General features: G+C 40.6%; 1 long non-coding RNA gene across 1 annotated transcript; it reads right to left on the bottom strand.

Moving 5' to 3' along the window:
- Positions 1-25,193, bottom strand: LOC134585664 (uncharacterized). Its single transcript, XR_010086537.1, has 3 exons — positions 25,093-25,193; positions 9,046-9,136; positions 1-832 (listed from the first exon to the last, which is right to left on the bottom strand). It is a non-coding gene; the product is annotated as an uncharacterized LOC134585664 (long non-coding RNA).
- Between the last annotated feature and the right edge of the window lie 1,286 nt (positions 25,194-26,479).

Here is a 26,479-nt window from a genome sequence, read left to right as displayed (position 1 = left end):
TCTTCTAATAAATGTAGGTTTCAACAGGGACTTGATTAACTAAGCTGCACATTGTATTTTTCTTTTTCTCTTGTTGCTGCAACAGATGGAATTATATGACAAACACTTCTGATTGATAAGTAAATCTGTGATATTGTTAATATAATTAGATCTTCTTTGCAGGACAAGTATGCTTTCATGTGTGAAAATACATATGAAAAAACATCAAGTTTATAGGCAGACAGGCAGACAGACAGATAGATAGATAGATAGATAGATATAGGGAGAGACTGACACAGGTATAAAATTGAACATCTCTAATTAGAAAGTTACTTGAAAACTTACTATATTATGCGTTTCATTAGGAGTCAGCATGAGGTTATGCGTAATAAATTATAAACTAATTTACTTAGGTCTGAGCAAGGGGTGCAGCAAAAGAAGTGATCTACTACATTTTGCTAAATCTTTTGATCCCTCACAGGATGCAATTGTATAAATAAAAGAATAAAGGTAAAAGACAACTCTTTGTACTTGAACAAATTGGTTGATAGACGGAATGCAGAGAGCTGTTCCAAATATCTCATTTGCAATATGGACAAAACCTTTGTTTGCAGAACTTCAAAGTTGTGTATTTGGACACACATTTTGATATGTATACACTCGATGAGTGAAAATAAAAGCAGCACATGCTCACAGTTCATATTTTGGTGAAAGTATGCATAATATCAGGTTTCATTCAAAGAGTTCAGGCGGAGTTCTTTCGAAGGTCTTGTGCGTGTGGTGTGCAAGGTTGTCAGCAGAGTCTTCACCTCAAGTCCACAAATTGAGCACTTAGACAATGGTGGTCACTGTACTGAGAGTCAATAGAGATAACAGATATGGTAATGTCAGGCTGATATTAGCAGGGAGGCAGCAACTATATACAAGGAAGACTAGATTCCACTAATAGAAAATTCTGAAAAAGATTGAGTTAGTATCCAAAACACTTGACTAGTGATGTCGCGAACTCAAAATCTTCGGTTCGCGAACGGCGGACGCGAACTTCCGCAAACGTTCGCAAACCGGGCGAACCGCCATAGACTTCAATGGGCAGGCGAATTTTAAAACCCACAGGGACTCTTTCTGGCCACAATAGTGATGGAAAAGTTTTTCAAGGGGACTAACACCTGGACTGTGGCATGCCGGAGGAGGATCCATGGCAAAACTCCCATGGAAAATTACACAGTTGATGCAGAGTCTGGTTTTAATCCATAAAGGGCATAAATCACCTAACATTCCTAAATCACAATCGATATGGATTGACAACTGACATATGACATATTGACACCTTGACATATGGATTGACACCTGTCCTCAGAGACCCTGATACACACTGACACAGAGCAGAATAGGGACTGTTCCCCCTACATAGGATCACTTGGCAGATATGGATTGACACCTATCCTAAGGATCCCTGATACACACTGACACAGAGCAGAATAGGGACTGTTCCCCCTACATAGGGTCACTTGGCAGATATGGATTGACACCTATCCTAAGGATCCCTGATACACACTGACACAGAGCAAAATAGGGACTGTTCCCCCTACATAGGGTCACTTGGCAGATATGGATTGACACCTATCCTCAGGGACCCTGATACACACTGGGGGGGACCTACTGTCCCCCCCCCCGGCCCCCAGCCCTGCGCGGTGGGTGGGGGCCATAAATCACAATGGGGGGAGGACCTACTGCCCTCCCCCCGCCCCCACCCCTGCGCAGTGGGTGGGGGCCATAAAATAATGAGGGGGGACCTACTGTCCTCCCTTCGACCCCCACCCCTGCGCGGTGGGGGCCATAAATCACAATGGGGGGAGGACCTACTGTACTCCCCCCACCCCCACCCCTGTGCGGTGGGTGGGGGCCATTAAAATAATTAGGGGGGACCTACTGTCCTCCCCCTCGGCCCCCACCCCTGCGCGTGGGTGGGGGCCATAAATCACAATGGGGGGAGGACCTACTGTCCTCCCCCCGCCCCCACCCCTGCGCGGTGGGTGGGGGCCATAAAAATAATGAGGTGGGGGGACCAACTGTCCTCCCCCTGGCCCCCACCCCTGTGCGGTGGGTGGGGGCCATAAATCACAATGGGGGAGGACCTACTGTCCTCCCCCCACCCCTGCGTGGTAGGTGGGGGCCATAAAAATAATGAGGGGGACCTACTGTCCTCCCCCCCCTGGCCTCCACCCCTGAGCGGTGGGTGGGGGCCCTAAAAAAAAAATAAGGGGGGGACCTACTGTCATCCCCCCCGGCCCCGACCCCTGCGCGTTGGGTGGGGGCCATAAAAATAATGAGGGGGGGACCTACTGTCCTCCCCCCCCTGGCCTCCACCCCTGAGCGGTGGGTGGGGGCCCTAAAAAAAAACAATAAGGGGGGGACCTACTGTCCCCCCCAGCCCCCACCCCTGAGCAGGGCCGGCGCTACCTGCAAGGCGACCTAGGCAGCCACCTAGGGGGCACCTTAGCAGGGGGCGCCGGATCCCTGCTCCCGAAATCACCGGTGCGGCTCCTCACCAGATTTGTGTGACCGGCAGGAGGGAAGCGAAGAGCGCTCCATCCAGCCGGTCTCTCAATGTAGCGTGGCCTGGCGGCATGGAACGCGGGGCAGAAACCTCCGTTTCATGTACCCGGCCGCCAGCGGACTGACAGGAAGTGCTCACTCAGTGAGGGTGCGGAGGGGGGGGGGATAAGGACCACTGGGGGAGGGAGATAAGGACCACTGGGTGAAGTGAGGGATAAGGACCACTGGGGGATGGGATGGGGGGGATAATGACTGCTGGAGATAGGGGGGATAAGGACCACTGGGGGAGGGGAGGGGATGGAGGGGAATAAGGACCACTGGGGGAGGGGGAGGGGAATAAGGACCACTGGGGGAGGGGGGAGTAAGGACCACAGAGGGAGGGGGGAGTAAGGACCACTGGGGGAGGACGGGGTGGAATAAGGACCACTGGGGGGGATAAGGACCACTGGGGGGAAAATAAGGACCACTGGGGGGGAAAATAAGGAAACTGGGGGGGAATAAGGATCACTGGGGGGGGAATAAGGATTACTGGGGGGAGGGGAATAAGGACCACTGGAGGGGGGATAAGGACCACTGGGGGAGGGGGAAGTAAAGACCACAGAGGGAGGAGTAAGGACCACTGGGGGAGGGGGGTAAGGACCACTGGAGGAGGAGGGGGGAAGTCCACTAAGAGGTTTGGCAGAGGGAGCCACACAAACAAACATTCATTCTCTTACACACAGAAACAAAATGCATCTCTTACACACTCAATGCACCCCAGACACACACTGCATTCAATTACATACACAGAAACACACCTTGCTTCCTTTACACACACACACACACAAACATACAATGCATCCACTATACACACACTACATCCCTTACACAAATTGGTATCCCTATACACTACATTCTATAAGAACACACACACACACATTACATCCTCTACAATAACACATCCCCTACACACATACACTCCAGTGAGTGAACTCATGGGTGGGCCATGTAGGTGGATTTATGGGTGGGCATTGAAGGCATACTCATGGTCAAGCTCTGGGGGGCCAGACCTTGAACTGTGTAAGGGGCCCCAAAAAATAGAGCTGCTTCCTGTTCGTTAATTGTTGTGAACACTGTTACAAACAGTCTCCAGAGAGCCTCTTCTACACCAGACCTGTGGAGCCAGACTGAGCCCATCATCAGCCTCTTGTCCTCATCTGGTGGTAAGTAGGCAATCCAATATATTATTAGTGGCACTAATCTCTAATTTACCTCACATTAAATGGATACTATAGTCACCAGAAGCACTACAGCTTAATGTAGTGGTTCTGGTGTCTGTAGCCTGTGCCTGGCGGCTTTTTAATGTAAACACACTGTCTTTTCAGATAAAAGACACTTTGTGCAGACTGGCATTGGCCCATAAAAAGTTACCCCCTGCCTACCCCCCTCACCCTAAAAAATAGTGAAGGGGGAATAAAATAACTAACCTGTAAAGAAAAATTCAACTTACCATTTGACGTCTTCTTTTTTCTAAAATCTTCTTTTTTCAGCCCCAAAAAGGCCAAATAAAAAGCCATAAGAACCAACGCAATTAACAAAAAAAACAAAACAAGCGCAAAAAAAAAAAATCCAACTTCACCCATGGAGGGCTCTGCGCAGACTGAGCTCTGCAGGGCGGGGGAAGGCTTATAAAGCCTTGCCACACCCTGCAATTAGGCTAAGAACACTCTGATTGGCTGGTTTAACCCAATCAGAGAGCTCTTTGTCATTTTACACAGCGTGGGAAAATTCCAAAGAACTTTCCCACGCTACGTAAAATGACACAGAACACTCTGATTGGTTAGATTCCAAGCCCACCAATCAGAGTGCTCTTTGTCATTTTACACAGCGTGGGAAAATTCCAAAGAACTTTCCCACGCTGTGTAAAATGACACAGAACACTCTGATTGGTTAGATTCCAAGCCCACCAATCAGAGTTCTCATTGTCATTTTACACAGCGTGGGAAAATTACAAAGAACTTTCCCACGCTGTGTAAAATGACACAAAACACTCTGATTGGTTAGATTCCAAGCCCACCAATCAGAGTTCTCTTTGTCATTTTACACAGCGTGGGGAAATTCCAAAGAACTTTCCCACGCTGTGTAAAATGACACAGAACAATCTGATTGGTTAGATTCCAAGCCCACCAATCAGAGTTCTCTTTGTCATTTTACACAGCTTGGAAAAATTCCAAAGAACTGTCCCACAATGTGTAAAATGACAAAAAGCACTGTGATTGGTGGGCTTGGAATCTAACCAATCAGAGTGCTCTGTGTAATTTTACACAGCGTGGGAAAGTTCTTTGGAATTTTCCCACGCTGTGTAAAATGACAAAGAGCACTCTGATTGGCTTAAACCAGAGTGTTCTTAACCTAATTGCAGGGCGTGGCGAAGGCTTTATAAGCCTTCCCCCGCCCTGCAGAGCTCAGTCTGCGCGGAGCCCTCCATGGGTGAAGATGGATTTTTTTTTTGCGCTCGTTTTTTTTTTTATTATTTTTTTATTGCGTCGGTTCTTATGGCTTTTTATTTGGCCTTTTTTGGGGCTGAAAAAAGAAGATTTTAGAAAAAATAAGACGTCAAATGGTAAATTATTTTATTCCCCCTTCACTATTTTTTAGGGTGAGGGGAGTAGGTAGGGGGTAACTTTTTTGGGGGTGGGGGGAGGGTGACTAGGGCCTTGGGGACCCCTAGTCACCTTTGATTGGGGGGGGAATTTTTATTTAGGGCCCCCACACACCACTAAGGGGTGGGGGCTGGTGGGACAGTAGGTCCCCCCTATTTGTTTTTTTAGGGCCCCCACCCACCTGCGTGGCCGGGTGGAGGACAGTAGGTCCCCCCCTCATTATTTTTATGGCCCCCACCCACCGCGCAGGAGTGGGGGCGGGGGGATGACAGTAGGTCCTCCCCCCATTGTGATTTATAGCCCCCACCCACCGCACAGGGGTGGGGGCCGGTGGGAGGACAGTAGGTCCCCCCCTTATTATTTTTATAACCCCCACCCACCACGCAGGGGTGGGGGCGGGGGGAGGACAGTAGGTCCTCCCCCATTGTGATTTATGGCCCCCACCCACCGCGCAGGGGTGGAGGCTGAGGGGGAGGACAGTAGGTCCCTCCTTCATTATTTTTGTGGCCCACACCCACCGCACAGGGGTGGGGGCGGGGGGAAGACAGTAGGTCCTCACCCCATTGTGATTTATGGCCCCCACCCACCACGCAGGGGTGGGGGCGGGGGGAGGACATAAGGTCCCCCCCCAGTGTGTATCAGGGTCCCTGAGGACAGGTGTCAATCCATATCTGCCAAGTGACCCTATGTAGGGGGAACAGTCCCTATTCTGCTCTGTGTCAGTGTGTATCAGGGATCCTTAGGATAGGTGTCAATCCATATCTGCTAAGTGACCCTATGTAGGGGAAACAGTCCCTATTCTGCTCTGTGTCAGTGTGTATCAGGGATCCTTAGGATAGGTGTCAATCCATATCTGCCAAGTGACCCTATGTAGGAGGAACAGTCCCTATTCTGCTCTGTGTCAGTGTGTATCAGGGATCCTTAGGATAGGTGTCAATCCATATCTGCCAAGTGACCCTATGTAGGTGGAACAGTCTCTATTCTGCTCTGTGTCAGCGTCTGGGGGAGTATCTGCAGTAATACAGAGTGTCTGGAGGGAGTATCTGCAGTACCACAGGGTGTCTGGAGGGAGTATCTGCAGTAACACAGGGTGTCAGGAGGGAGTATCTGCAGTAACACAGGGTGTCTGGAGGGAGTATCTGCAGTAACACAGAGTGTCTGGAGGGAGTATCTGCAGTAACACAGGGTGTCTAGAGGGAGTATCTGCAGTAACACAGAGTGTCTGGAGGGAGTATATGCAGTAACACAGGGTGTCTGGGGGGAGTATCTGCAGTAACACAGGGTGTCAGGAGGGAGTATCTGCAGTAACACATGGTGTCTGGAGGGAGTATCTGCAGTAATACAGAGTGTCTGGAGGGAGTATCTGCAGTAATACAGGTTGTCTGGAGGGAGTATCTGCAGTAACATAGGGTGCCTGTGGGGAGTATCTGCAGTAACACAGGGTGTCTAGAGGGAGTATCTGCAGTAACACAGAGTGTCTGGAGGGAGTATCTGCAGTAACACAGGGTGTCTGGGGGAGTATCTGCAGTAACACAGGGTGTCAGGAGGGAGTATCTGCAGTAACACAGGGTGTCTGGAGGGAGTATCTGCAGTAACACAGAGTGTCTGGAGGGAGTATCTGCAGTAATACAGAGTGTCTGGAATTAGTATCTGCAGTAATACAGAGTGTCTGGAGGGAGTATCTGCAGTAACACAGGGTGTCTGGCGGGAGTATCTGCAGTAACACAGGGTGTCTGGAGGGAGTGTCTGCAGTAACACAGAGTGTCTGGAGGGAGTATCTGCAGTAACACAGAGTGTCTGGAGGGAGTATCTGCAGTAACACAGAGTGTCTGGGGGAGTATCTGCAGTAATACAGAGTGTCTGGGGGGAGTATCTGCTTGTAACATTTATATGCACTGAAAAAAAAAAATTGAAAAAATAAAATAAAATGGTTGCAGCTTCCGAATGAATCTAAAATGGATGCTGTCCAGTAGGTGGGAGGGTCTGCTAGGTAGGGTGTGATGCTGATTGGCTGTAATGTGTCTGCTGACTGTGAGGTACATGGTCAAAGTTTACTCAATGATAAAGAATAGGGGGCAGACCAAACATTGCATGTGTTCGCCCGCGGTGGCAATCACGAACATGCTATGTTCGCCAGGAACTATTCGCCAGCGAACCATTCGGGACATCACTACACTTGACACTTTCAAGAGTCAAGTTGATAACATACTGATGAAATCTTGAGCACTTCAGAATAACATAAATCATGCTAACAGCACAACGAAGGGAAAATATGAACAAAAGGACAGACAAAACAAACTGAGGGAACTGATTACTTAGGCAACTCCACTATGGAAGTGCTTTGCAATATATTGGATAGCATTGCACCTCATTCATTTTTGTTGCCTATTTGGTTATTATCTCCTGAGATGGATGTCAGTCTATTTCTTTTACATTAAATTCTGACCTTTTTTTTCCTGAAATTCGTAGCTGTTTTTTCTCTATAATCTACCCTTCTAATTCTATCTGCCTCTCGATAAACCGACTGCCCTACCACAGCTGTTCAATGTGGCTCGCATTTGGCAGTGTGATCACCTTCAACCTTCTGTGTTATTCATTAGCTGTTCATTCACAAAATCTGAAAACTTAAAATATGAGCTAAGCTGAAAAAATAAATTATAAAAAAACTTTCCTGTCAAAATGCATATGTTGCGATTTTATGGACGTGCTCTGTTACAGAAATTCCTTTCATTTCTGTTTCCTATTTCACTGAAACTTTGTAAATACTCCATAACTGTTTTTTATTTTAAATAAAAATATGATAGGCAATGATGAGGGAAGTAATTTAGGGGTGCAGGAAATTTAAAATACACACAATACATGTCAACAGAAAAAAATATATATATTTTTATAGACTACAGATGTATATGGGTTTTCTCTTCACTTGGCAGAAATTCTTTAGATATGTCAACATACCCCGAGTGTCATCACTCTCTTACTTACTTCCATTATTTGTGAATCCTTCAAAGACTAGGCAGCAGCACCTCCTACTGTGTATGGTACAGTGAATGCTGGAACTGAGCATAGTAAGAGATGGCTATGCTGCCTTGGTCACTCACCTTTCTCTTCTTAATCCAACAGGGAAAATAGAATTCTTGGGCGGTGAAGAAGAGTTACATCCCCTATGACCTCTATTGTTACACAATTGTTTGGAATGGAATTGACCTATAAAAGTTTGCTTTAGGTTTTGTTCTGTGGTTAAGCTATTCAGATCATGAAAATATTCATATAACCATATGGATTACAACACAACCCAAAGGACTTGCCTTTCCACAAATAAACACTGTCACAAGTTAAAATAAAGTTAATATGAAAGATTTCTCCAGCAGACAGTCTTATATTACCTAAGACTCGCTGGTGATAAGTAATGTGATTTGACATGCAGACTTTCTTGCGTAGATAAACACATGCCTTAAGCATTTCATTCTATATTAAAGGGAATGCAAAGTAAAAAAGATGTCGATGAAGAAAAGAAAAGGCTCTTTTGATTACTAGAAGGAGGACATTGGTTAACGCTTCTGAAGCATACTAGAAATATTTAATTAGCTACGGTTATTTTTTGCCAATATATCAATTCATTATATATACATACATAGATTATTTATTTATTATTTATTCATAAAATATTTCAACAGGAAGGATACATTGAGATTTCTCTCGCTTTCAAGTATGTCCAGGGTAAGGAGAGAATGCGAAATTATGAGTATAATTTTTTAAACAATGTGGAAGTACAAAGTATCGAAACAATATTTTTAACACAACATCTATGAATTAATATTGAAAATATAATTTCTGACAAATGTAAATAGTTTTTATGTAAATAAAATACCTTGTTATTGTATTTCATATTTCTTGCATTCTTTTGCCACTTCATTATTTTCATACGTGCGATAGTTACGTCCTTTACTTGTTGCAATTACCTGCAGTAAAAACGACAATACGGGTAAAATGTATCATTTAACATTTAGAGCAGAATGCCAATAAATAAAATGTCACAAGAACTATAATTATACAATACATAACATAGAAAACATATCCTTTTAATCTTAATCTTAAATATATATATCGATATACAGTAACTAGATTATATAGATATGTATGTGTGCTTTACAAAATACAGGGTTTTATTTACTGAATACTAATTTTATTGATGTTAAAACTGAATTGCAAATGTAAGGTAAAAATAGCCGAGGTGGGCACTTTTTGCATACATTTTGCAGTTATCAATTCCTTAACATTCGATGTTTAGTATATCATAGTAAATCATTATGAACCCAATAAACATTCAACAGTTCATTAGGATGTTAGCAGAATTTTGTTCCTTTACTACATTGATCAGATAAAAGGCCAGTTACTGACTTGCCCCAGAAGAGTCATGTGACTAATTACTGACTAATTTCCAAAAGCACACAAAATATTTTTTTTTTTACCAAACTGTCTCATAACATACCTGGGATCCACGGGGTGCTGGTTACCTCTTACATCAAATTCCGGAAGCTTTTGCAACAGAGCTGATCGTTCTCAGCCATTTAGCTATGTTTTGCATAGCTGGGATAGCTCAATGCAGAGAGCTTTCTGCTCTCACAGAGGATGTGACTGGCACCCAGTGGACCCCAGGTTAATTGTCAAACTCTTAGCAAATGGTTTGACTACTTACATTGGACCAGGGCACATCTGAGGCAAGAACCTCAAAAGAATGCTGTCATGGTTATTGTGCTTGGAGTGTTCCATTAAAGTGGAATAAAACTATTACTCACATTTAACACTCTTTTTAACTGCATATTTATAAATATATATATATATATAATCATATTGAGTTGTTTTTCTATTTTATTTACTGCATTTTTGTTTAATTATATGTTGATATTGTTGTTAATTATCCACCTTTAATATGTTTTTACATAGCTAATTTCTCAGAAGATATTTGAAAATTACATTAAAGCTTAAAGTAGTTTTCCTGGTAAAATACATAAATAATAAATTCAACATGTATTGAGGACTTATTATTACACGCTTTCTGTATTGAATATGAGTATGGTCTCAATGGTATGCTGATCTGAATTTTAGCTTTTTTTCTACACCAATCTTGAGTTGTAAACTTAAAAAAGTATTTTCAGGAATCTAGAATGTGTTGAGAAATTATTATAGCACATTAGCCTTAATCCAGTGATGTCAAACTGGTTGCTATGGGGGGAGGGAGGGTGGCAAAGTGTAACATTATATATTTATGTAGGACTGGAGAGTTCTACATAAATAAAATGTATTCATGCACAATCAGGAAACCAAAGGGCACAATCAATGGATTTCACATAAGTTCACACACAACCCTAGACAAACCGAAACTCACAATGAAAGGAATGTCGTTGCCCAATGTAGGTTACTGGATAATAATTCCCAAACAAAAAAATTCAGACCAAACTACCAGCATCGTGGTTGGCCTGGACAAAAGGAATAGGGTAAGTGAACAAATAAAATAAATCTTTATTAATATCCACTTACAAAGACATATGTAAGTCTACTATACACAACGCATGAAGATTGTGTATTCTGACAAGGTAGTGGTACTAACTTGCACAGTAACTTTACACACTCATATACTCTTACTTAAAACAATGAACAATGACATCCTTATTATGTTTCTGTATGGGTGCCTGATCAGTATGAGTGTGTATAAGTGTTAACGTGTGCATGCAATATCAGCACATGTTAGACTTGTGTAGATTGAGAAGATTTGGCTCAACCAAACCATTTTTCACAAAAATAAAAACAAATTTAGGACACCAAATGTTGGTTGGGCTCTATAGAATTTAATGAAGAATCAGAACAAAAAAAATAGTACAAAAATGGGTGACTTACTGTGCTGCAAAATATAGATAAAACATTATGTATATATTTTTCAGTACACTGGCGAGAGCACATTCCCACCATTTGGTTTATAGACTAAGTGAGAAAAAGTAAGCAACAAAGAGAAAAACAGGAGGAGCAGTAAAAAGCAAATGATATTTATATATTATAAATTATAAAAATATAGATTTTTATTTTACTATCCTCCTTTTCCCTCTATTGCTTACTTCTACTTTGATCAATGAATAAAAAAAATATATCAAATAACCTGCCACCTTTTTTATTTATTTTATTTATAGCATGTATAAATTGCTATTGTGATACTCTATATTGTTCTATCGTGTATAGTGTCCATGCTGAAAGGTTTTTATTACTGGAGATTATCCTTTTATGGTTTGACCTTTTTGGACCGTATTAGCCCTTTCTGTTTTAAGAATTCTAGTCCTGGAACTGCAAAATCTGAAATCCCTCTATTGAGTTTTTGTCAATTCTATTCCAATCATTTTTCCGATTGGCTGTTCATTATGAATGTCTTTTGAGACTTGGGGAAACCTTAATCCATTTCCATGTCTCTTTTTTCTTTATAATTAGATCTTTTTACATCCTCTTACATGCACATGCATTCAACGTCACTTCTGGTTTTACAGTCTGAAATTGATGAACTATCTCCACCAGGTAAGCTAGTTATTTGATAATGTTTTTACTTGATCACTTTATCTATAATATAAATATTTGGTAATTAGATGGGTATTCTGGCTTTATAAAGGCTCAGGATGTGGGCCAAAAATGTTGCTGTACCACTTTCTGAAGTAAATTCTGCCTCTTATTTATTTAAATTATATATTGTACTTTGGGTTGCCCATGTCTATTGTGTTAATATAAATAACAGCAGCAGCTTCTTAGGTAATAATACATTTTCAGGGGTCTAAGGCAAAACTGGTTAACTGACTACTAGGAAGGGTAGCAGAAACAGGAGATCGGGGATCAGTTACTCAGTGAGGCTAATAAAAATTGAGCAATGAGTATCCAATCTTCTAATGTTAAACAGCGATTGATGTGGAAACTTTATCTGTACAGAAACCAGGGAAATATAGTGTCATTCTACGTGTTGCAACTTGCAGGAATTAAACAACAAATGTCTTAAATAAAAAAAGTATGATTACACTGTGTGCACCCTATATATTTAAAAGTTGCACAGCGTAGTGCAAGTCTGATTCCAACTTCCATCAAGTGCTGGATTGGGGGCCAAATCTCTATATTCCAGATAGTATACAATGTCTATGAATGTCTATATTAGTGTTTCTGTGTGTGTACACAATGCAAACTATGTCTCCCCAATCACTCCCATTATTTCTTCCAAAGCATCTCTCCATAGGTACTCATAATCTCTCCCAATTATCTTTTCCATCAAGAAATATTATCTCATCCGCAAACATCTCCTTTCACCAAGCACCCCTAATTATCTATCCAAAACCTGGCTGAGCTATCGGTGCAGCATTTCTGTGCAGCCTTAAACCCCATGTGACTGAAAGCAAGGCTTTTAGTAGATGGGATGGATACACAAGGAAACATCAAATCCCCAACTCCAAGGAGACCCATCTAAAAAATATTGATGTAACGAGAAAAATCAGTAAAAGGTTTCTAAATGTTGAACATTATTCTTTCAAAAAGAAAAAAAAAAAACAAGAGGAGTTGCAATAATGGTTCCAGCAGCATAAAATATGAATTGATTCACGAGTGGACAAATATGGAATAGTTATGTTGTGTAAATTGGAGAATATGATTTTTTTCTTTGCTGAACATTATGCACCTTACAAAAGACAAGCCCATTTTATTAATGATACATGAGGAAAATCGATGATCTTATTTAAGGTACTTTTTTATGCTTGGGGGACTTCACTTGTGCTGCGCATATCAGTCTTGATAAAGCTGTTTCGGAGGAAAGGAGAATAGACCCATCTCAAAGGGGAAAGGCAAGAGCATTTCAGGATATTTTAGGAAAATATTATTGATATGATATCTGGAGAACAGTGAACCCCTAAATTTATTCAGGGGTAAATGTTCATGGAGATTGAATGAATATTTGCTAAGGCGTGAGTTAAATAGTAACAGTTTATCTGAGAAATCTAAACTTTGACTAGTGACAGTAGTTTAGCAAATGTATGAGCTTAAGTTACCTTCCATATTAAGTGCACCCACACTTATTTATGTTAAGGAGAAGCAGGGCTTTCATTTCACATCAAATATTTATATATGAAACATAATTTATTATGAATAAAGCATAAACAACAGTGTGAGAAATTAGGACATTTTGTAATTTTCTTAATTCTGCATGGCATTTTAACTGTGAATGTCATAATGCTGTTAGCTTTTACTGTAATAGAACACACATATTTGTGTTTAGCGATGTGACCCCCCCCCCCCCCCCCCCATATATATTGTTTTTATGAGATTTTGGTAACTTATTGGATAAAATAAAGAGCTTGCCAACTTCAGTTTTTGTACATTAAAATGTGCCCAATTGGTTTTCATTTGAGACCAAGGAATGAAAATATTTTTTGTATTTTTCACACACAAATGGCACTTTTACTGATGATATCATAGTCGTGCTATGTTTTACTGTTTGGAAACACTCATATTTGTTTTCAGCGAAGTCTCCCGAGTACAACATGGATTTTAATATAGCCACTGGAGTCACTTATTCCTAGGCTCCTAGGTCTTTTAATATAGCCTCTGGATTTACGTATTACTAGGCTACTGCTGGGTCTTTTAATATAGCAGCCGGATTAACTTTTTCCTAGGCCTCTGTTGTGCATTTCATTAATGCCTCTGGAATCACTTATTGCTAGGTCTCTGTTAAGCCTGTTAATATTGCTGCTGTTTCACCTAAGTGTGGTGAGATAGTTCAGTGAACAGATGCTTTATAAGAAGATATTTGTTTAAACCTTGAGGGTCGCAGGTTCAATTCGAAGCAGGGTTGACTTTTAACCCTTTGAGGTAGACAAAATGAGTACTATTAAATTGGGTAAAAGTAACTCCTGCAATATGCATTTGAAGGCCAGAAAATATCTGAATGTCTTTTTCCTGGTTAAACATTTTGTTATTCTTTTTCCTAGTGTCTTTTAATACAGCTGCTGGGTTTACTTATTCTAAGTGCCTTTTTTTTTTTTTTTCAATTTATATTTTATTGGAGTAATACTTGCAAGAAAACATTTTGCCATTGTATGGGTTTAAACAATAAGACGTGTATCATTTCACATATTGGCTCGGGGCAATAGCTAACATTGAGAGTCCCAATACGTAGCAGGTGTATATTTGGGCGTGGGTCTCGGAGCTTGTACTTGTCGGGAAAAAGTCCAGTGAGAAGTCCAGTGAACTAGACCATTGGCTCTGATAGGTATGCGTGGATCAGGTGTAGTGTGCATGCATAAAAGGGGTTGTTGTGAGTGATTAAGTGCCATGTAGGTACCTCTTGGAGGGTAGTTGCAGGTGAGTTAAGTGGGAGCTATGCGTTTTATCTCCCCTCTTTTGCGTTGGCTTAGGGCCCCTGGTGGTTGCTGGTGCAGTCTCCTAGAGCTGGTTTTAGGTGTTCTTTGCTCTCTTGGTCCTGTTGCTTCAGCCTCTCTAGGTTTTGGCACCATTAGATTTAGATTCACGAGGAAGATATCCAGATCTCCGGACAAGGCCATGGTCAGCGTTGTATTGCCCTGTGGTACCTCCACTGTTCCGTCTATTGCCAACCGGAATTTAATATTTGCGTCTCACAGTCTCTTTGCGACCGGGGCTAGCTGCCTTCTTTCCAGCAGCACCCCGAAAGGCAGGTCCGCATATATCCGTTGTCACCGCTATGAGGTCTCTGGGTGCTTCTGCGGGTGCTGTCGCTTCTTTGCGTATCTGGAATGCGGACACTAACATCGTGTTCTCTCCCCTCTGAAGACCGATGGAGGCAAGCATTCTCTGCAGGAAGGGAGCAGCTCTGACCCTCCGATTTGCTCTAGGACTCCTCTGATGCGGATATTCCGACGCCTGTGTCTGGAGTCCAGCACCATCACCTCTCTGGTAAGTTTCTGAATCTTGGTGTTCATTTGTTCCAATTGGTCTTGTGTGGTCTTCCACTGGGTATCCTGTATAGTTTCCCTGGACTCAATTTCTTCAACTCTTTGTTTGAGTGTGCTCAGGTCTACTCGGGCCTCTTGGAGGTCAGCCCGCCATATTTTCCTGAAAGTCTTGCAGGAGGTTTTTTATGTCTCTCCATGTTGCTGGTGATGAATCCCCTTCTGTCTCGGAGTCTGTCTGTATACTGCTGTCTGTCAGTGTTGCTGTCTGTCCTCTCTTCCTCTTCTTGGGATTCCTCCGAGGTTTCTCCTTCATTATGGGCCTCCGGTGCCATTGTAGAGGGCGCCGGTGGAGTAGGCCTCTCGAATGCTAGCCTGATACCGGGCATTTTCGTGGTCTCTTGGTGCCTGGTTTTCCTGTTTTTTCTTCCTATATCCGCCTCTGAGTGTGGGAACGTGGGATGTCAGCTTTTGGAAGCGGGTAAGTGCTTATTTTTCCTCTCGTTTGCGTTTTGTGAGCGGAGCTCCTCTCTCAGACGTCTGTTTAGTTGCTCAGTCAGCCACGCCCCCATTCTAAGTGCCTTTTGATATGCATTTGCTGTGATTTTTATACCTTGTGATTTATCTTGTGTATTCAAGGCTATCTGCCACTTTTATTACGTTATATTATGTCTCTATGTTTAGTTTTAGGCATTCACTTGATTATCCTATTACTATGTCTCTGTACTTGGTAATAGGCTATTTGTTGTTCTGTTCCTCTATCTCAGCCTTTCAATCTGTTTTATTATAGGTCCCTAAGTTTCCATACTTACTTTGGTGCTCATACACGTTTTTTCCTTGGCGTTTAATCCCTGCGAATACGCAGGCACTAGTCAAACAGTCGCACCATGCCATTTTCGCGCATGCACAAAAATCTGATTCGCTCTGTGTATTCTGAAATGCAAGTCCAGTTGCGGTGGTTGTAGTGTCGTATTGGTTCCTTGTTTTAAGCACAATTTATCTTATAGGTTTCCTATATTAAGTAAGAAGATTTGTGTGCAGTTTTTCTCAGAATTTGAATTCTCCTTTTTTTAATTTGGTAAGTTTTTCTTTATTGAAGGTATATTACATCTTTTTCTGTATTTATCAATCTCTACTTGTTTTAGCAGAGATTTGCTTTGTTAAGGATATAAAGGAATATTATGCAGTTATGGATTCAGATACCTCTGCTCCTGACAAAATGGTCACACTCTAAGAGACATAGGTGAGTCATTCTATTTGTTCTGTTGTTACTAAACAAAAGAGTGCCTATTAATAATTGGAATTCCCTATGATGATAGCTCTATGGGAAGAAAACCATCTGGATCATACAAGGGAAGCCGCCCCAAAGGATCCTTTGTGAGGCATATGATAAGAGAGCCTCATCAAAGTAAAGTCTCTGGACAGACTGTCTGAAAGTGGCTACAGGCCCATCTACCCCTGTGCTGTATATTATGCAATATCAGACAGGAGGTATCTCAAGACGTCATAGAATCTGTTAAAGCTTGAATCCTCTGGACAATTCCTAGAATGAATTATCTGATGAAATTCTTGGAGAGGTATACATTCTGAGATATGGAATCATCGGATAAGGATATTCAGCCTATTTCAGTCGATTTCATTTGATTTCCAGAGTCTGCAAGTCCTTCTGCCTGAAAGAATCTTCTAAGGTTGAGCCTTCTACCTCTAGCCTTCCTTTTTGCATAATTTTTTCCAGTACCCGTCCCCCTTAGGATCCTTAATGGAGGAATGGTTCTACACTGAGAGACGCCTTCAACACAGGAGAGTATCTCAGTCTTCATCCATTGGGATTCTAGACACTAGTACCTGGGACTCTGCTCCTAAATGCACGATGCAGTATTTAGACTGGCTAAATGTTTCACTCTGCCTATAAACAATGCAGGATCTCTCTAAGACTCCATTGAATATAGATGGTCTTGATCCTCTGTAAAGCCTATATGGCAGCTGGCACAGGCTTTCGTCTTGCTGTAAGCTCTTACCTCAATCTCTAAGGATCTATGGTTGGTATGAATAATTAGGAGGAGCATATCCGAGATAATTTTCCTTTGTCTGTTGACAATTTACAAGTCATTAAGCCGGAAATAGCCTTCAGCTAAGAAGTCTATGTAGGTTGCATTATATTCTAGCAAGAAATATGACTTTCTCTGTTTCTACTAGCTGGGCTCTTTGGCTTAGTACCCGGTCCGCGCATGCATCCACCCAAATGAATGGATCAAGAGAATGATAGAGGGCAGGAAAGCTTGTCTACTTTAAGACCTAAGGTTCAGGAGACCCTTTTGGATTTCTAATTAAGTAATCATTCCATTTCATTCTACCAAGGAGGTTCTAAGTTCTTAAATCGAGGACTCATCTAGGAATTAGCCATATCAACTCAGAACTCTCTGATCTCTCTTTTCGTGAAAGGGCTTTGACAGGGAGGTATCTAAATATATGTTGCCTGTATTTATATGATTCCTCAGTTAACCATTGCTCCCTGTGGAATTCTTACCTGTTTTTTTTAAGGGCTCTGAAATCTTTACCCCTTTTAACCATGAGACTCTATCTATCCACAACTGCTTAATATTAAGTTAGCTCTATCATGACTTTAGCATCGGGCTGAAGGATATCAGATCTTCAAGCACTGTTTTTAATAGAACCCTTTACTGCATTTCACAACATATCTAAAGCCTATTGATTAGAAAGTAGAGTCAGTAATGAAACTTTATCCTCCTGTTCTAGATCTATTTCTATAGATCCGCTATCTGACTTTCTTCTGATAGTGTGTTTATTTTTTACTAATGGAAACCAAGAGAGTTGCACTCACCTGAGCATGTATACATTTATACAAAAAATATACAACATACAAAATACACAATCCCTTGCATTCACTTATTCACTAAACAATGTTTTCAAATCTCACAGATTGTAATAGTTTTATTTAAAAACACCTCACCTAGGAAAAAAATAATGGGGGTTTAGTTACATTATATGATCATATATTGCATAAGCCTGCCACAACGTCAATGTACCCCATTATTGGCAGGTCCTACTCTAGCAACCTAATGCCTGCTCTTATGAGATCAATCCCCTTACTTGGGAAATACTTCCTTCTGGGACTCTCTGCAGGTCAAGGCTAAATAGGATCCTGGAATGAGGCACATGTGACAGGGAGGGGTGCAAAACCAAGGAGTTGGTTTTCAGGTTCAGGTTCATGTTCAGGTGGGTGCAGCCTTCTTGGTTTTGTTTATATATTTGGGAGTCCAGGCCAACTCCTTGGTTTTGCACCCCTCCATGTCACAGGTGCCTCATTCCAGGATCCTATTTAGCCATGACCTGCAGAGAGTCCCAGGAGAGAGTCCCAGGAGGAAGTAGTTCCCAAGAATGGGGTACAATGATGTTGTGTCAGGCTTATGCAATATATGATCATATAACCTAACTAAAAAATATCTATAAAAATATCTATAATCTAAATATTTACTCCTTAAGGACAGAGTCAATTGTACAAGTTCTGATCAAAACAAAATATAAACAAAACCTTGAATTTGACTATATGTCTGTTCAACCATAATTCACCTCTTTCATATTAAGTTCATATTAAGTGTACTCGCACTTGTATATATCTTTTTGTTCAGGAGAAACAGGGCTTTCTTATTAAATATAATATATTTATATTTTAAACATGATTTTATATGAATAAAATCTAAGAAAATTTTAGAAATTAAGAAATCTTGTAATTTTTTTAGTTCTGCATGGCATTTTAACTGTGAATGTCATAATACTGTTTTCTTTTACTGCAATAAAATACACATATTTGTATTCTGTGATGTCTCACGAGTATAACAGTACTCCAAGTTGTATAGTGTTTTGAAAAATTACAGAATCACATATAGCATGTTACATTTTCAGTTTATACACATTGAAATTTGCCAGATTGGTTATGTTCCCTTTAATACCATATGGTTGCCTAGAAATGATCGCATGGCCCAGATAGGCCAGATTTGCTGCATGAGGACTGCCTGGGTTAGCAAGTATGGGTTGTTGGGAGGGAGCAGCTAATCGCAGGGTGTTCTATTCCACCCTTCTGAGTTAAAGCCCAGCTTTTTCAGGACTCCATAGTGGTGTGGCGTTAAGTGGCTACTATTAAAATAAACTTAGACTGACATTGTGTATGAGTGTGTGTGTGTGTGTGTGTACAGTGGCGTACATACCAGGGTTGCAGGGGTCGCGGCTGCGACCGGGCCCGGCCCACCAGGGGGCCCGGCCGCCCCTGCGACCCGGTATGTATGTCACTTGGCCAGCCTCTTCTCCTGGGGGGCCCAGGAGCCGGCCACCTCCGGGCCCCCCGAGGCTGGCCCTGCTGTCACCCGGCTGGCCGGTCCTGCGGGCGCGCAAGGGAGCACTCTCCCCTGAGTGCTTCCTCTTCAGCTCCCTCGCGCACCGCAATGATACCGGAGCCGGAAGATGATGTCATCTTCCGGCGCCGGTATCAGTACGCGGCGCGCGAGGGAGCTGAAGAGGAAGCACTCAGGGGACAGTGCTCCCTCGCGCGCCCGCCTGCTTGCCTGCCAGCCCGCCGGGTGACCGGCCCCCCAGGAGCCCAGCAGCACCACTGGACCCCATTGAATCCCCTCAGCACTCCAAAAGGTAAGGAGGCTGGGGGGATTAAATTTAAAAAAAAATGTGTTAGTGTGTGTGTGTGTGTGTGTGTTAGTGTGTGTGTTAGTGTTACTGTGTGTGTTAGTGTGTGTGTGTGTTAGTGTTAGTGTGTGTGTTAGTGTGTGTGTTAGTGTGTGTGTTAGTGTTACTGTGTGTGTTAGTGTGTGTGTTAGTGTTACTGTGAGTGTGTGTTTTAGTGTGTGTGTTAGTGTTACACACTAAAACTCACAGTAACACTAACACACACTAACACTCACAGTAACACTAACACACACACTAACACACACAGTAACACGAACACACACACTAACACTCAGTGTGTTCGTGTTACTGTGAGTGTTAGTGTGTGTGTTAGTGTTAGTGTGTGTGTTACTGTGAGTGTTAGTGTGTTTTTTACTGTGTGTTAGTGTGTGTGTTAGTGTTAGTGTGTGTTAGTGTTAGTGTGTGTTACTGTGAGTGTTAGTGTGTGTGTTAGTGTTACTGTGAGTGTTAGTGTGTGTTTTACTGTGTGTTAGTGTGTGTGTGTGTTAGTGTTACTGTGAGTGTTACTGTGAGTGTTAGTGTGTGTTAGTGTTACTGTGAGTGTTAGTGTGTGTGTTAGTGTTACTGTGAGTGTTAGTGTGTGTGTTAGTGTTACTGTGTGTGTTAATGTGTGTTTTACTGTGAGTGTTAGTGTGTGTGTTAGTGTTACACACTAACACTCACAGTAACACTAACACACACACTAACACTCACAGTAACACTAACACACACACTAACACTCACAGTGTGTTAGTGTTACTGTGAGTGTTAGTGTGTGTGTTAGTGTGTGTGTTACTGTGAGTGTTAGCGTGTGTGTTAGTGTTACTGTGAGTGTGTGTTTTACTGTGAGTGTTAGTGTTTGTGTTAGTGTTACTGTGAGTGTTAGTGTGTGTGTCACTGTGAGTGTTAGTGTGTGTGTTAGTGTTACTGTGTGTGTTAGTGTGTTAGTGTTACTGTGAGTGTTAGTGTGTGTGTTAGTGTGTGTGTTAGTGTGTGTGTTAGTGTGTGTGTTACTGTGAGTGTTAGTGTGTGTGTTAGTGTTACTGTGAGTGTTAGTGTGTGTTTTACTGTGAGTGTTACTGTGTGTTAGTGTGAGTGTCAGTGAGTGTGTCTGTTTAGTGTGTCTGCTAGTGAGTGTCAGTGAGTGTGTTACTGTGTGTGTCTGTTACTGAGTGTGTTTGTATTAGTGAGTCTGTTTGATGTCTGTTAGTGAGTGTATGTTTTGTAAGTGAGTGTGTATGTATGTCTGTCGCTGAGTGTGTCTCTGTCAGTAAATGTGTGTGTCTGTTAGCTAGTGTGTATGCGTGTGTTAGCTAGTGTGTATGCGTCTGTTCGTGAGAGTGTGTATGTGTGTGTCTTCAGCACTTACCTTTCTCCAGCGCCGGACTCCTTTGGCGCTGGGGATCCCTCTGCCTCTCAGCTCCGAATGCGCATGCACAGCAAGAGCCATGCGCACATTCAAACCGCCCATAGGAAAGCATTACTCAATGCTTTTCTATGGACGTTCAGTGTCTGAGAATCGCGGAAGCTCCTCTAGCGGCTGTCAGTGAGACAGCCACTAGAGGCTGGATTAACCCTCAGTGAAACATAGCAGTTTCTCTGAAACTGCTATGCTTTCAGCTGCAGGGTTAAAACTAGAGGGACCTGACACCCAGACCACTTCATTGAGCTGATGTGATCTGGGTGTCTGTAGTGGTCCTTTAAGTGTGTGTGCATCTGCATGCACTGGTGTACATACCGCGGTCGCAGGGGTCGCAGCCCTGCAACCCCTGCGACCAGGTGCCGCCGCCATGTGTTGCGGCCCCGGCCCACGCAGAGTAAGCGTGCGGGGGGGGCCCATGGATCAATTTTCGCACCGGGGCCCCATAGGTCATGTGTACGCCACTGTGTGTATATATGTATTTAGATCATATATATATATATATATATATATATATATATATATACATATGTATATAGGATCTAAGAATAGTGTTCGTGTAATTATTATTATTATTTTTACATCATTTTCCACTTTGGGACTGCCTGACAACCTAGACAGTTCCCCTGCAGGCAGTTTAGCACACTGCCGATCCAGTAATGTGATCCACCGGGGTTAAGGGGCTAAAGAAATTAACTTAAGAAGGAAACAAGAATGGTTCTCTTTGGGAAAAGAGCAAATAAATTCTTAACAAAGCAACTTTAAAAAAACCAATTTCAAATCAAGAATTTTAAAAATAATGGATAGTGAAAAAATAATAATACAGAAATCTGGAAGCAATTAGGTCTGCCTTCAGAGATTATTATCTCTCCCTTCAGAATATTCTCCACGAAGTCCAGAAGCAATAAAGCCTGCCTTCAAAGATTATTATCTATCCCTATATAATATTCTTCACAAAGTCCATAAGAAATTAGGGCTGCCTTCAGAGATTATTATCTCTCCACATACAATATTCTTCAACAAAAAATGACAGAGAAGTAATTAGAAATTATTGATGATATGGAGGTTAAAAAAGCTATATAAAAATCTGAAATTGAAAAGACCCCAAAGCCTGATGAAATTTCTAATCTTTTATATAAGAAACTAACAGAGATTTCAAGCACTCAATTGATCTTTAATAAAATCTGTAGCTATTCCAAAGCCAGGTAAAGAAAACAAAAAGGGCTGAATTATCAACCAATTTCATTAATAAATGTAGATACTAAAATGTATTCAGCTATGCTAACTGAAAGATTAAAACAGAGAATTCCATGTTTGATTGGAAAAGATCAAATGGAATTTGTTTAAAAAGTATCGCCATGCTAATGGAAACACCATAAATTGAACATTCAACTGAGAAAAAGTTTAATTTAATATACAACTGAGAAACAGATCCCTGTGCTGGCTCTCTCTTTAGATGAAGATAAAGCTTTTGACAGAGTTAATTGGTTAAATTTAAAGGAAATATTAAGAGCTTTTGGAGAGAATATGACAGACTCTGTCATGACCTTATGCATGAACCCTACTCATAAATGGTTGAGAACGGTATTAGTTCTTGCTGATTGAACATAAATAATGGAACTCAATATTTGGCTCATGAGGTATTCAAATATTTGTGATCATAAGAAATAAAGCAGAAAACTTATGGTAGGTAGACTATTCTCTTTTAAATACGGATTTGTATAGATAGCCAGTGGAAGGAAACCTTGTATTTGTATCATGGATCTGCAGAATGAACATCATGAAGGCTTATATATTTCCAAAATGGTTATATTTGTGATATATGATTCCAATACAATTTCCAGGAGCTGCTGTGATCAATTTTAGAGAATAATAGAAAATTTTATTTGGGATGAGAAAAGATGAAGAGTTTCTAAGAAAATGTTATATGGAAGTATTCATCAAGGTGATTTAGTTGTCCTTAGATTGGAGACTTATGCACATGCTGCAATGATTGCGCAAGCTTATAAAATTCAGGTGAACTTATGTAGACAGGAAGACTAATATCTCATGAATCCGTGATATTGGAATTGAGAATTTAGAGAATTTTTTTTATGTATTCCTTCTAAAGAGATTACGAATATAGAGGATGACTTCAACTGTTTTAAGAAATGTCATCACAGCATTGAGTTTGTTAAAAAAGAAAACTTTACTTAAAGATAAAGTTCTTAAAAATATGTCAATGGAAAGTATGCAAGGATTGGATTTAAAATGTCTAGTAGATAAAAAATGGAATTAAAGTTTCAAATTGTCAAAAATTCTTAAATTTGAGGATTCGTAATTATGTTAGATCTCATCTATTAAGTGCCAAAGTATCAGTTATGGAAGTAACAAAAATTAAGTTTCAGTCCTTAGAAATATTCTCCATGTTTTGATGAATTGAAATCATAGTATTGTTCCAGAAGAATTATCGTGACAAAAATAATTAAACTTAAGTATAAATATTGAAAATTAGAGGACTAGTTTGACTCATTTACAGAAGTTAAAAATCTTCAAGTAGCTAATTTACAGAATGTCTAAATCTTCAAATACCTAATTTTAAAGTCATGCATACATGGTACATAGTTCTGTTACAAATTACAAAATTTGCCAATTCAATATCTGCAATATGTTGGAGATACAGGGATCATATAGGATCTTATTTACCTATTTGGTGGTTTTGTAAATAAATTTCAAAAACCTGGAATATAATTTTTATATGCATTTCCGATTTATCTAATACAATCTTGGAACCATCTCTTGAACGAACCTTACTTCATTTAGACTTGGGATTGTTATCAATGAAGGATACATATTATATTATTGGCTATTCAAATATTTTTTTGCCATGAAAATAATCAAGAAAATGGAAACAAAAAATGTGGAAGATGTCTGAAATTGAGAATCAAGTTAATGAAACACTAAAAAGAAAAATAGAAATAACAGACACATTTTGGTATTTGACCCACGTATGTGGTCCATTGATTTTACGCACCTACCTTTAGGGTAGGGTTTGCTATGCTCCTTATAGTCTCTTTGACCACGGGACAGGTAGCTTTGACTTGTATCTAGATTCCAATAAAAGTTAGGTTTTACATTATGGGTCACACACTCTGAAGGTTTTTTTCACTCTTTCCTTTATTATTTCTCTTTTTCTTTTTGGTGTTTCATTGTCTCCATAGGGGTTAACTTCAAAGCTTGCAGAGTAGCCTCACACATTCTCTCTTACTTTTTCTGTTTCTAGTTGAGAATTAAGTTATATACCAGTGTTTGATGGAATAAGGCTATAATTTGACTTAGTGTTTCAATAGCTTTAATGTCCTATGGAAAATATTGTTGCAGAAATGAGGAATTGAGTGAATCTAAAAATGTTATTCTTTCTTGATAATAAAGACCGATATTTATGTGGAACTAATACCATACTGTATGTCTTTGTTTGTTTGTATTGTACCTGTTTATGATGCTTTAGATGTAATTCTAATGTGATTTTTTACTATATAGGACATTCATATTTTTTGTCATATTAATGATATAATTGTAATAAAGAGAAAGAGGAAGAAAAATAAATCTCCTACTCAGTTTCAAAGTGCAAGGTGTGAGTAATTTTAAAAAGGGGAAATCTTGTAAATATTTGTTGCAGACTTTATCAATTTTAGATATTTTTTTTAAAATCAGTGAGGAGCATGGTAAATATTTCCACATGACTAGTGACATTTGGGAATATTTTTATTTTTTTTAACTAAGAAAACAAATAATTCTACACTAAAATGATAGGCCTGTTAAAAATAAGTTAATATTATGTGTACACATGCCAGATTTAATCCATAAAGCCATCTTAACTTACCATTTCTTCCAGTTCTGGTCTTCACCCAGTCAGGAAGCTAATTTCACTGCCATTGTTCCAATCAACATTTCTATATTTCACAGAGGCATGATAGAAGCCAGCTCACACATTCCTCCGACACTGTACAGAAGCCTTAATAGATCAAAGTACAGAAGCTGGCTTTACTTTAGCTATCAAAGAGGAAGGGAAATGGCTCTGAGTACATTAAAAGGCTTCGTAAAAAAACATGGTTTTCGTCAAGTTGCTGTATTTACTCAATGTGGGCATCATGTCTAGGCCTTTTAATTTTGATCACTGCAGCTGTAAACCCCAAGTCATCGTACATCCCTGCATTAAGGCCTTTTAATTTTTATCACTGCAGCTGTAAGCCCCAAGTCACCATACATCCCTGCAAGAAGGCCTGTAATTTTGTTCACTGCAGATGTAAGGTACGGACTGAGATGGAGAAGATACTCAACCAGATTTCTTTCATTTTGTTACTAGATTGTTACTAGATTATTACTTTCTATAATGATATTACCATTGTTACTTATAGTTTACTACTGTAATATTTTGTATTTGATGTTACATGTAGTTATCAATAATTTGATTAACTCGCCTCTACCCACCACCCGCCCCTCCTCCCGCCCACCCTAGTTCCTTCTAACTATATAGCATGCTCTTCCAGCTGTTTGGAACCACAGCCAATATCCTCCCTATTACCTTCACATGCTACCAGCTGCTGCAGTTATACTATTAACTCTCTCTGCCATCACATACAAATGCCTCTGCTACCTCGTGTCTCATCTCCCCAGTTTAACCTTTAGATTGTAAGCTCATGATCAGGGCTCTCTACCTGTTGTATCGGTCTGTTCTTATTGTGTTTTTCTTTTTCCTAATTGTACATCACTGCGGAATCTGTTGGCGCTTTATAAATGACAATAATAAGTAATCTATAGTGTAGATTGGATTAGCCGTATTAGTCCAGTAGACAAGATGCCAAAATACCAGAGTATTGCAGTATGCTATGATACCATTTTTTATTGGACTAACATAATATTTCAAAGTCAAGCTTTAAGGAGTGTTCCTCTCTTACTCAGGTCTAAAGGACATGAGGAAGAGAGGAAAACTCTCAAAAGCTTGTCTTTGAAATATTATGTTAGTCCAATAAAAAAGTATCATTGCATATTGCAATATTCTGGTATTTCAGCATTTTATATATAGATATATATTATAAATAAATAAATAAATAAAACAACTCACCTAGGCAAAATAAGTTACAGTATATGAGGTCAATTCATACATCATACCAGATCAGCACACTTGTATGTTATATTCATTTTCCCCAGCAGCACCCTTTATAAGTTTGCTTGTTCAGGTGAGTGCAGCCCTCTTGGTTTCATGTTAT

This window comes from Pelobates fuscus, chromosome 2, assembly GCF_036172605.1.
Source record: "Pelobates fuscus isolate aPelFus1 chromosome 2, aPelFus1.pri, whole genome shotgun sequence".
Classification (NCBI taxonomy): domain Eukaryota; kingdom Metazoa; phylum Chordata; class Amphibia; order Anura; family Pelobatidae; genus Pelobates; species Pelobates fuscus.
The sequence above is the reverse complement of the archived record's forward strand: the minus strand, read 5'-3'. Positions and strand labels throughout refer to the sequence as shown.